Source organism: Cariama cristata, unplaced genomic scaffold (assembly GCF_000690535.1).
Source record: "Cariama cristata isolate BGI_N322 unplaced genomic scaffold, ASM69053v1 scaffold7300, whole genome shotgun sequence".
Taxonomy (NCBI): domain Eukaryota; kingdom Metazoa; phylum Chordata; class Aves; order Cariamiformes; family Cariamidae; genus Cariama; species Cariama cristata.
In genome coordinates this window covers 78,747-88,401 of record NW_009594062.1, presented here as the reverse complement: position 1 = coordinate 88,401, position 9,655 = coordinate 78,747, and positions in this window count along the sequence as shown.

Genomic DNA, 9,655 nt, shown 5'->3' with positions numbered 1-9,655 from the left:
TAAGAATACTTAGACAAAGAAGCTTTGGAGAGGACTCACAAACACATGAATATACTCTAGGCGAGGGTTCATTAACACAATTAATGTCATATTCCCAAACTTGCTCCATTTGAGGGAATGGCGACAGCACTCACTTCTTTGAAATTGGCTCCATACAAATGTACTGGTGTATCCCTGTGCAATAAATGAAAAAATGATGGCCTGTTTAATTTCCTATTACATCCTGGATTAATGCAATACCTTCCTTTGTTGCCAATGGTTCTGCACCTGTAGGAGGATGCTTGTCTAATCAGATGTTGCTTGCCATGTCCTGGTTTTATGAAGTTAGCTTTGTTCTGCAGTGCGGTAATTATATTTAAGTAGCACATGAACAAATGATACTTTGGCATATATTGGTTATAAAAGGTCTTGGAGTCAGTTTGTTTAGAAGAAAAAAAGAGGAGAAGGAAATTAAGTCCCCAGTCTCCTATTACAGTGTGTGGACAGACCACTGCATCTGTGCAGAGTGACAGAGTAAGCCAAGGAATTCTTTACCAGGCTATTAAAGAGGAAAAAATAATAATGTTATCAAACGTTTAGTGTTACCGAAATATTTATAGTCCCATAATACAAGGTATTCTGTACTGAACAGCCTAAAACTCATAGATGTGTATGTGTTTAAACAGACATGTTCTTTCTGTGCTGCAAATAATTCAGACGCAATAATCACTTTTTTCAAAAAAGTATTTTTGTCAGGGAAAAAAAAGGTCAAACTTCTTGTGTTTTCTCATATTTACTTCTATATATGTAAAAGAAATGAGTCTGCCAGGCATAAAGACACACTTTATGAATCAGACTTGTTGATAATTCTATGGAGAATTAGTATGAATTTGTATTTTGAGCTTCTTTAGTTCTGGCTGAGTTGAAAGACTTGATTCTTAATTTAAAATATTTATTTTTAAAAAAATCATTTTAGTTACTCTAAAAGAAAAATTTAATCAGGGAAGCACTACCAGTCTTTTTAACAAGAGTGGCACAAATAGTATCTTTATAATGTGGTGCCTATTGTACTTAAGACTTGAGCTGCAAAAAGTACAATGCTCCTTCAAACTCCCCCATCTAAACGAAAGGTGATTTTCTTTATTCAAGCCTCTCGAACTAAGAAAGAAAGTTAGGGGAGATAGATAGAGCTCTTTGTAGTACTGTTTGGATGTGAAGGTTAATCATGAAGCACAGCGCTGTTTTTAAATGTTTCAAAATGTAAAATAGAGGTGTATTCAGACCTACCTCATAAACGGACCATTCTAGTTAAAACTTTGAGAAATGAATTCCTGGCTCTGCTTCTTTTCACTGAGAAAGAAAACATAGTGGCCTTCTGGGGTAAGATCTTTAAAGATTTTCGATGAGATTTATGTGGCAGAAAGAGCTCTCAGAGACAAATCGATATAACTAAGTACAGCGCTCTCATACAATCACGCTGATCAGGAAAACTGGCTGCATCATCAGAGGGCTGTCATTTTCTCACTTGCATTGTGTGAGATTGCCTAAGGTTTCTCACAACACTGAAACCAAACCCTCCGGTTGACAGCAGCCAGTGACAACAGGGGGTTCAGGGAGAAGGAGCTGTATCTTCTCAAGCTCGTGGGTTGCTATACACATTTCTTTTTCTGACAGACTCGAGATTCCCATTCCCTGGCATCGAATTGCCAGAGCAGGCACATTCGCAGATCGCAGCTGTCCTGTCCTTTCTTCTAAAGATTAGATAATCTTTATAAACAAATATGAGGCCAGAGATTGCAAGAAAAATTATATTCTTGCAATTTTTATACATCCAACCTATTTCTTTATTTGGGGATATTTTAAATCAGTCTCTTTGCAAAGAATGGAAAGACAATGCCTCATCTTGAATTGCTAAGCAAGGTGTTTCTGATCATCAGTTCTTCACTTTCTTGTCATCAGATGAACTGATTGCATGGTGTCTTTTTGCTTGACTCCTTCTACTTCACATTAATTCCCACTACCCGATCCCTTGGCATCACTCTGGTTTTGTTTTGCTGCTGTCAGGCTTTTTCAGGTTGGTACTGCTGAGGAAACGGTAAGGGCAGGGCTCTACTCTTCTCAGCCCTGCACAGAGAAAAACGTCAGTTTCCAGCCCAGCACGCTTACCCAGAACTTGCAGCAGATGTCTGAAGGAATTCAGGTGTAAACCGGAAAATCAGGAAATTAAGGATTTGGAACTCAGCCTGCCTTCTGAAAATCCTGTTAGACATCTACATGCAGGTTAATGTGCTTAAATATAGCTGTAAACCTGGCCTGGCATCTCTTAAATGGAAAAGCATCCAAAGCAGGACATGCACACTGAATGCCATTCTTGCATTTTAATTGCAAAGCACAGATTCTGCCTGCTTGTTCAAATGCATGCACCAGACTCATATAGGTACTACAAGTTACGCAGAACCTATGCAAGTCTGGGCAGCTTGCAAATAAGATACAAACTAGTGAGAAATTAAAGAAATGGGAATATGAAGTCCTACTTGAAAAAAACGAAGGCAATAGATATTTTTTTTTTGGTGTAACTGCAGCAGTTGGCTTAGCAATACAAGAAGTTTTCTGCTGATGGACATTAAAAGCACAAAACAGTGTGATAAAAGAGATAATATTATGCACTATTTTTGTGGAAACATCCCTCACAGCACTTTAAGGTCAGTTATGCTACTTAGCTATTAGTCTTAAACATATGAGAAAAAGACCACATGTAAAGATAGTCAAAATGCTTAGCTGTACTGGTGATAAAAAGAGGTGGGGAGCATATAAATTAGGGAAAGTTTTTTTAAGAGAATTAAAAAGAAAGGAACTGAAAACAGCAACACAGGGGAAAAGAGCAACCTCAGGAGGAGAATGAACATCGCCTGTAAATATCTTCAAGGTAACAATGTAAATGAAGGAAGGAAATTACGCCAAGTCTCAGAAGAAAACAGAAAAAGAAGTAATGGCCATAAGCAAAGGAAGGAAAAGTTTAGGTTAAACATGAGCAAAACCCTTAGAGTAATTAGGTTAGTGAAAAATTCAAAGGTAGCTGAGGTGCAATTAATGCACATATTTAAGAACATTGGACCAAGAATAAGATGATGAAGAGAACAAATCTATAAGATTTAAGTTTTGAGAGGAAACAAAGATGAAAGTCTTCTCTGGCACTCTGTCTATGATTTTTCTTCACAATGGTCTGATCAACTTCAGATTGGCAGAGTGTTCAAATTGTGTTTCTTGCAACATACCTGTTTTCTCATTACACTTACTTGTTCATAATTTTTTTTCTTTTGTGACAGCTGACATCAGTGCTATTCTTGTCTTTTTTTTTTTTTTCCATCTTATTTAACTTCTCATCAGTTACACTTCAGCCACTGCATCTCCTCAGCTCATCATTTTATTCCTTTTCCATCCAGCTCCTTCAATCAGTGTATAGACACAGGTGCTTCTTTTGCAGTGAGTGCTAATTTGACTGTATGTTCTTTCAGTCGCATTTGCCTCAAGCGTTTTGAATTCTGTCATGTTTCAAGATAGCCTCTAGCTGTTCAGGTGTAAGTGGAAACTGTTAAAAGCTGTGCAAATGGATGATCCTTGCTCAACATGGGGCTGGCTTTCGACAGGTCTTTTCTTTCAAGAGACATCTGTGTTTCACTAAGTACATTATGATTTAGTACACAGCATAGATGTTGTTTCATCAGCAGTATCTCCTTGATATTTTGACAAACTGTAAATTCATGTTTTAAAGTCTCTGTTACTCACATGCCAAGGTTCCACTTCAAGGTTCAACTTACAGCTCAATATAGACATTTATTAAAGTCAAGGGAAGGACCCTATCAACTCAGAGGAGTTTAGAATGAGACTTTATACTTCTACTCATCTTAAGTAACCCAGAACATAAATTTGCCATTTGGATCCTTCACTGTGCAATCAGTACAATAGCTTCCACTTCTGCTGTCACAGACGTCATTCTAATTCAACCATCTGTTTTAAGTCCTCGCACAACTCTCCATACCTTTCTATGCAAGAGCTCAAAAGCCCATAGCAGACTTACATTTCCAATACTATAAGGTCAAGAAGTGCTATTTTCTGCTTTTGCAGATCAGCAATTGACTCTCAGTTAAAAAGGTGTTGGGCACCTACATAACCTTGATGATCTATGCCAAGAGGAGTTCTGTGGTGTCCCAGTAACCCTTAAGCTTTTCCTGGAAAAAGCACTTGAACCTGAATTTCCCTGTGCGTGGCTGTAAGGCAGGGAAAGCTGGATGGAGCCACAGCACTGCTATGGGTGCAAGGGCAGGTTGGTGGAGCAGTAAGGAGTTCATGCCAGCACAGGGACACTGACAGGAGGCAAAGGGGAGAGAAAGGAAAGACAAAGTTCATAGTCCCTTAATATTTTCCTCCTCATTTTGCCATTCTAAAGTTGCCCTTGCTGGGGTTAATTAACAACTGTGTATGTCAGTGCTAGAGGAAGAAAGCGGACTGCAGTTTTTACCCCTCTCCTATGTTTTCCATAGTAGTGACCGGACCTTGGAACATAACCTCTGTAAATACTCTCTCGTTACCTTCCTACTAATTAGACTCATTTAATTTATGAGGTATATTATCTTGGGATTTTATATGGTTTAACAAATTAAAAAATAGAGCTCTTGACATTTGAAAATACTCTCACTTTGGAGAAACTGTCACTCCTCCTCACATCTGCACATAAGGAGATGGTTGAAGGAGTCATCTGAGGATAAAGAAGCATCCTCCTCACAGCAATGGCTAATGTAAAGTGTTAATGAGGCTGTGCCACGCTGGCTCAATATGAGCACTTGTGTCTTATTGCGGCTACATGCCACAAATGTTTAAAGCCTAGATGCAACTTCTCTAACTATGGGCATTGGACTAATCATAAAGATCAAAGAGGTGTCACTCTTCGATTCAGAGACAAGAGTGGGTGATTCATCCTGCGTAAGCCATGAACTAGTCTCTGGAAGTGTCGCTTTCTCTCTCCACTTATCACAGCAGGGGCCTAGGGCTCATAGCTATGACTTCAGTGTCTACTATTTGGTAGGATGTGTTTCAGCCTTAGAGTTTAGCACAGTAGATGAACTTGCCAGGAGTTCTTGAGTTTGGGGCATTTTCTTTTTCTATAGATGCAACTTGCTGCAAGTTCTAACTTCAGACATGGTCCATAAAAGCCTGTTTTGCCAGCCTGTGCTTCCCTCCTCTGTTCTATGTGCTTATGTGCACGCAAACTGAACACAAATGTTACTGAAAATTCATCCTAGAGCAGCAGAAGCTAAATCAGCACACTTCCCCACTATGTTGGCTAAGGCCCTTAAAAAAACAGAGGCTATTCTGCAGAGCCAGGTACTTTCACAGGTTGCTGGTATTCACCCTCAGCAAAATAACAGCCTTCAGTCTTTTCTCCACTGTCCCCTCCTTGGAAATGTGAGAGGGATTAATGAGAATTAAACTTCTCAAAGTGCCATGCCAGAAGTCAAAAGAGGAGCTTCTTATGTCTGTTCACTGGAACCTCTTCTGATGGGGTGTCTCCTCCAGACTTGTCTTCTCTACATATGCCTCCTTGTACGGAAAAATTGCTGAACAAAAGAAACGGAGTTAAGGTGAACATCTTGAGTTGTATTACAAATTTTAAGACAGAAGGATGTGATCTATTCTGAAAATCCCTGATGATTTATTTAGTGGGCATATTTTTACATTGTTTCCTTTAACATCAGAGAAAAGGTGCCTTTGGAGAGGCATGGCTTTTATCTCATCTCCTTTAAAATCACACCACAGATCTCAAAAGAAAGGCTATGCCATGTCAGAATTTAAAACATTCACCTTATGGCTGTCACCCAAAGTAGATGAAATACGTGCCACTGAGTTTTAAATGATTGCTTATGCTGCCAATCATAGTCAGATTCTCGACTGAATGATACAAGTTCCCACTGTTTCCCTGAAAGTGATGAAGCTGAATCTTTTTATATCAGAAAAGGATCTGGCCCTTAAATTTCAGCGTCTTCCAAATCCAAAGTAATTTTATCCACTTGAATAATTTATCATCATAACCTATTTTTCATTAATTTGACTACGCTCTCGTTCCTCTCGGGCTTGGTACTTACAGTGTAGCTCTACTGTGAAAAACAAAGATGTGAAATTAGCACTTTCTTACTCAGCAGATCCCTTTCCTGTGTGAAGTCAAAAAGAGTGCTGCTTAACTTACGACAAAAAGTACTAAAATCTTTTTTTTTTTTCCTCCTTCCCTGCTTTCCACCTGGCAGAACCAATACAGCTGAGGGGAAGCAAACAGGACAGGATTTTTGGCTCATGTATTTACAGGACTATGAACCGAACCCCAGGGCCTCGTGGGAAGCCTGTGGGTCTCCGGGCCATGACCACCATTATTCTCCCGCTGCGGATAGCGGAGGGCTGCAGGTACAACCAGAGCTTGCAAAGCTGTTGCCACTGGTGACATGCAAGTCACAACAGTGCGAGTTCCCAATCCTAGCTGATATGCTCAACTCAGAGACAGACAGTCACTTGCTTAAAATTAATCTTAGGCATAAGCATTGCAGGATCAGGGCCACTACAAGTCTAGGGACTGAAAAACAAATGAGGTTATTTGTTGATGTGCTGCAAGACATCTCAGGTGTGAACTCTTCTGTGCCAATCCTGAAGGATTCGCTTTGCTAAAAAAGATTGTGGAATCAGACTGGGGGTCCCAAAATCATATAATATTTGAGGAAAATTTCTTACACTGTAAGAGAGAAACTGATTGCTCTTTCAGAGACAGATGGAGTAACATTGGTGTAAGATCTCTTGTGGAAAACAACACAGTTCGAGGCAATAGTCTCTCCAATGTATCCAAATTACTATTTTTTTCTACTTTCCAAGATAAGTCTTTTCTAAAACTCATATTACAAATTCAGGGTTAGTTTCCCCCTCAAGAAACTACCAGCAATACATAATAAAAATAGGAATTTTCAAAACAACTTGAAGTTTCCCTTTACCATAAGACATCATTTATTACCAGAATGTTCCTCAAGTTTAGATAGTCTCTAACATATGACTAAATCTGAAGTCACTTTGTCTGTCAAAAGGTAAAGGGCAAATGAGTTATAAGGGCAGCTGGGTCATCAGAAGTCGTTCTCTTTGGATCCGATGTAGTAAAAAATATCCTCAGTCTTCCAAACAACTGAAGTCCCAAAAGGCCACAAATCCTAGCTTTGCAACAGGCCAACCTATTCAACACAAAGGTCAGCATCATTACACAGAATAAACAAACCAATCCTATAGCCAGAAATGACAGATCTGCCTAGGAGATGAAGGAGTCATGCAGCTGTCTCTCCAGGCCTCCTTCACTCCCACAGTCCCAAACTTCTTTACACACCCTCACTCACTCTCGTCTGTTTAACTCCCTGCACATGTATGCATATACATGTCTGTACAACACACACACGTGTGGGACCAGGCAAAAATCCTCTCAAAACACGGGAAGCCACGAGATAAGCCATTACACAACAGTATGGAAGAAACAACTGATTGAACTGAGCTCTTCTGCACGTGTCCTGTCCTCTGGACCTCTAGCCTTCCTCCTCACCACCTTACAGCAAATGCTGTTTCAGTCAGAGATTAACCACAGCTTGTAAAGAGAGACGTCCTCCTTCTACCTTCAAGCTCTCACTCCCATCTCACCAATTTCTGCCAGTCAAGGCTGGGCTAAAACCCACACTTAGTCCTCTGCCTGCCTTTTACCAGCCGAAAATGCACTGGGTGCCTTCCCACTAGCCTGCCTTGATTCCTGCAGGAGCAAGTACCTGGGGCAACACGAGACAAAGAAGCTCTCCTCTTTTAGTGATGTTAACCCATGGCCCCTCTACCTATCTGTGGCCGTTACTGGAAGGCAAACAGTTCTCAAACAATTTCTTTTCAAGGAACAAAGAAAATTGCTTAGGGACTTTGAACTCAAGTACTTTGCACAAACGAGAGCACAGCTGTTTGCACGCTTATTTTCTTTTGTAACCCCGCTGGAAGTATATTATATGTCCTTAGAGCCATACTAACCTCTAATGGATTTGGTGAGGATACGATCAGACTTCAAAAAACAACAGCCATTAATGCCTGGTTGTGAATCCAGAAGAGAGACCTCCTTTCTGCTGCGCGTATGTAAGAGAGCCGACGCCAGCTCCGCCGCAGCACGACGACACTGCTTGTTGCTACCCGAGCGACGCTTGTCACAGGTACCGTCACGACGTGCTGAGCGGTGGGCCTCGAGCTACGAGCCTGAGCTGCCACAGCAGGAGCTCAACAGCAAAGGCAGGCAAACAGGAACGTGCTGGCTGTGGAGAGAGACTCCTACCACACAGCACCAGCCAGTTAAATTTTCTTTCACTTTTTTAGTTACTTTTATAAGCTTTCAGTATGAAAGAGATTACGTAAAACCGCATTTCAGTCTGCTGTTCATGAAATTTAAAATGCTCAAATTAATGCAGAAATAAACCAACTACTGTATCTAAAGATAAATACTGTAAATAAGTAGCTATGCAGTATGAAGAGAGAACGAATCTCAGGTGGGACTTGACAGACTCAGGTTTTGTTCTCACATCCACCCTTGACCTGTTTGGTGACTTTCAGTAAGTTGTTGCTTTCTTTCTATGTCAGGGACTGCCCGTAATTTTGTGTTCATAGTGGCTGGCATGAAAAGCCCCAGTGCTAGTGAAGATCTCTGGATACTAATATAATACAGACAATATTTAAATACCTGTTAAACAAACAACAAACACAGCGGAGACTTTTTTTTCGTGTTAAAAAGTATCATGTTGCAATGACTGAAAACTTCAGATGTTTTATAAATAAATGTATACATACACATATATATATATGGATTTACCCCAAACATGCATATTCAAATATGTTCCTAATTAAATTCTAGATACCTATTACAGCTTTGCTAGATTACTTCCCACCTCTGTATCTTAAGATATTAAAGTTTTATCACCTTACTTCTACTTCCAACAAAAAGTATTGATTTGCTATATCTTAAGATTTATACTCTGGCTTCACATAAAACTCAACTCTTAATGCATTTTTTTAAAGCTATCATTATCTCAAGCACATGGCACAGAACTGTATTTTTGTTACAATGAAACCCCATATTTTTCAGTACGTATTTGAAAGTTGTTAACATATTTTTCTATCCAAATCAATCTGCCTCTCAGCAGCATTGAAATAGGCCTTTTTCTAGTGTTTTGGGTAACAGTTCTGCCCTTTCTTACCTCTCTCTCCTTGCTTACATGTATAAATGTCCGTTTATAAGCTGCCAGCCAAAATAGATGCCAAACTTAATCCAACTGCATAAATTCACAACATAAGCTGCAAAAAGTGCATTACTACATGCCTGAAGACTTCACAATCTCTCTTAAAATGTCCAATAGAATCCTATAAAAATTGTACTGGAAAGATTCAGTATTTTATTTGCACGGGTGTGCAGTGAGGCTTTTGTTCTTGCTGTTGGCACTTGATTTCTGATATAAATGTTGAAGTGCAAGTGTAAAGAGTTCAAGGTTATTTATTTTCTGTTCTCACAGTGGGCAAGGAATTGATGCCATACCTGCTAACCAAAAGTAAGGACCAGGGAACTTTGAAATAGGAGAGAGTA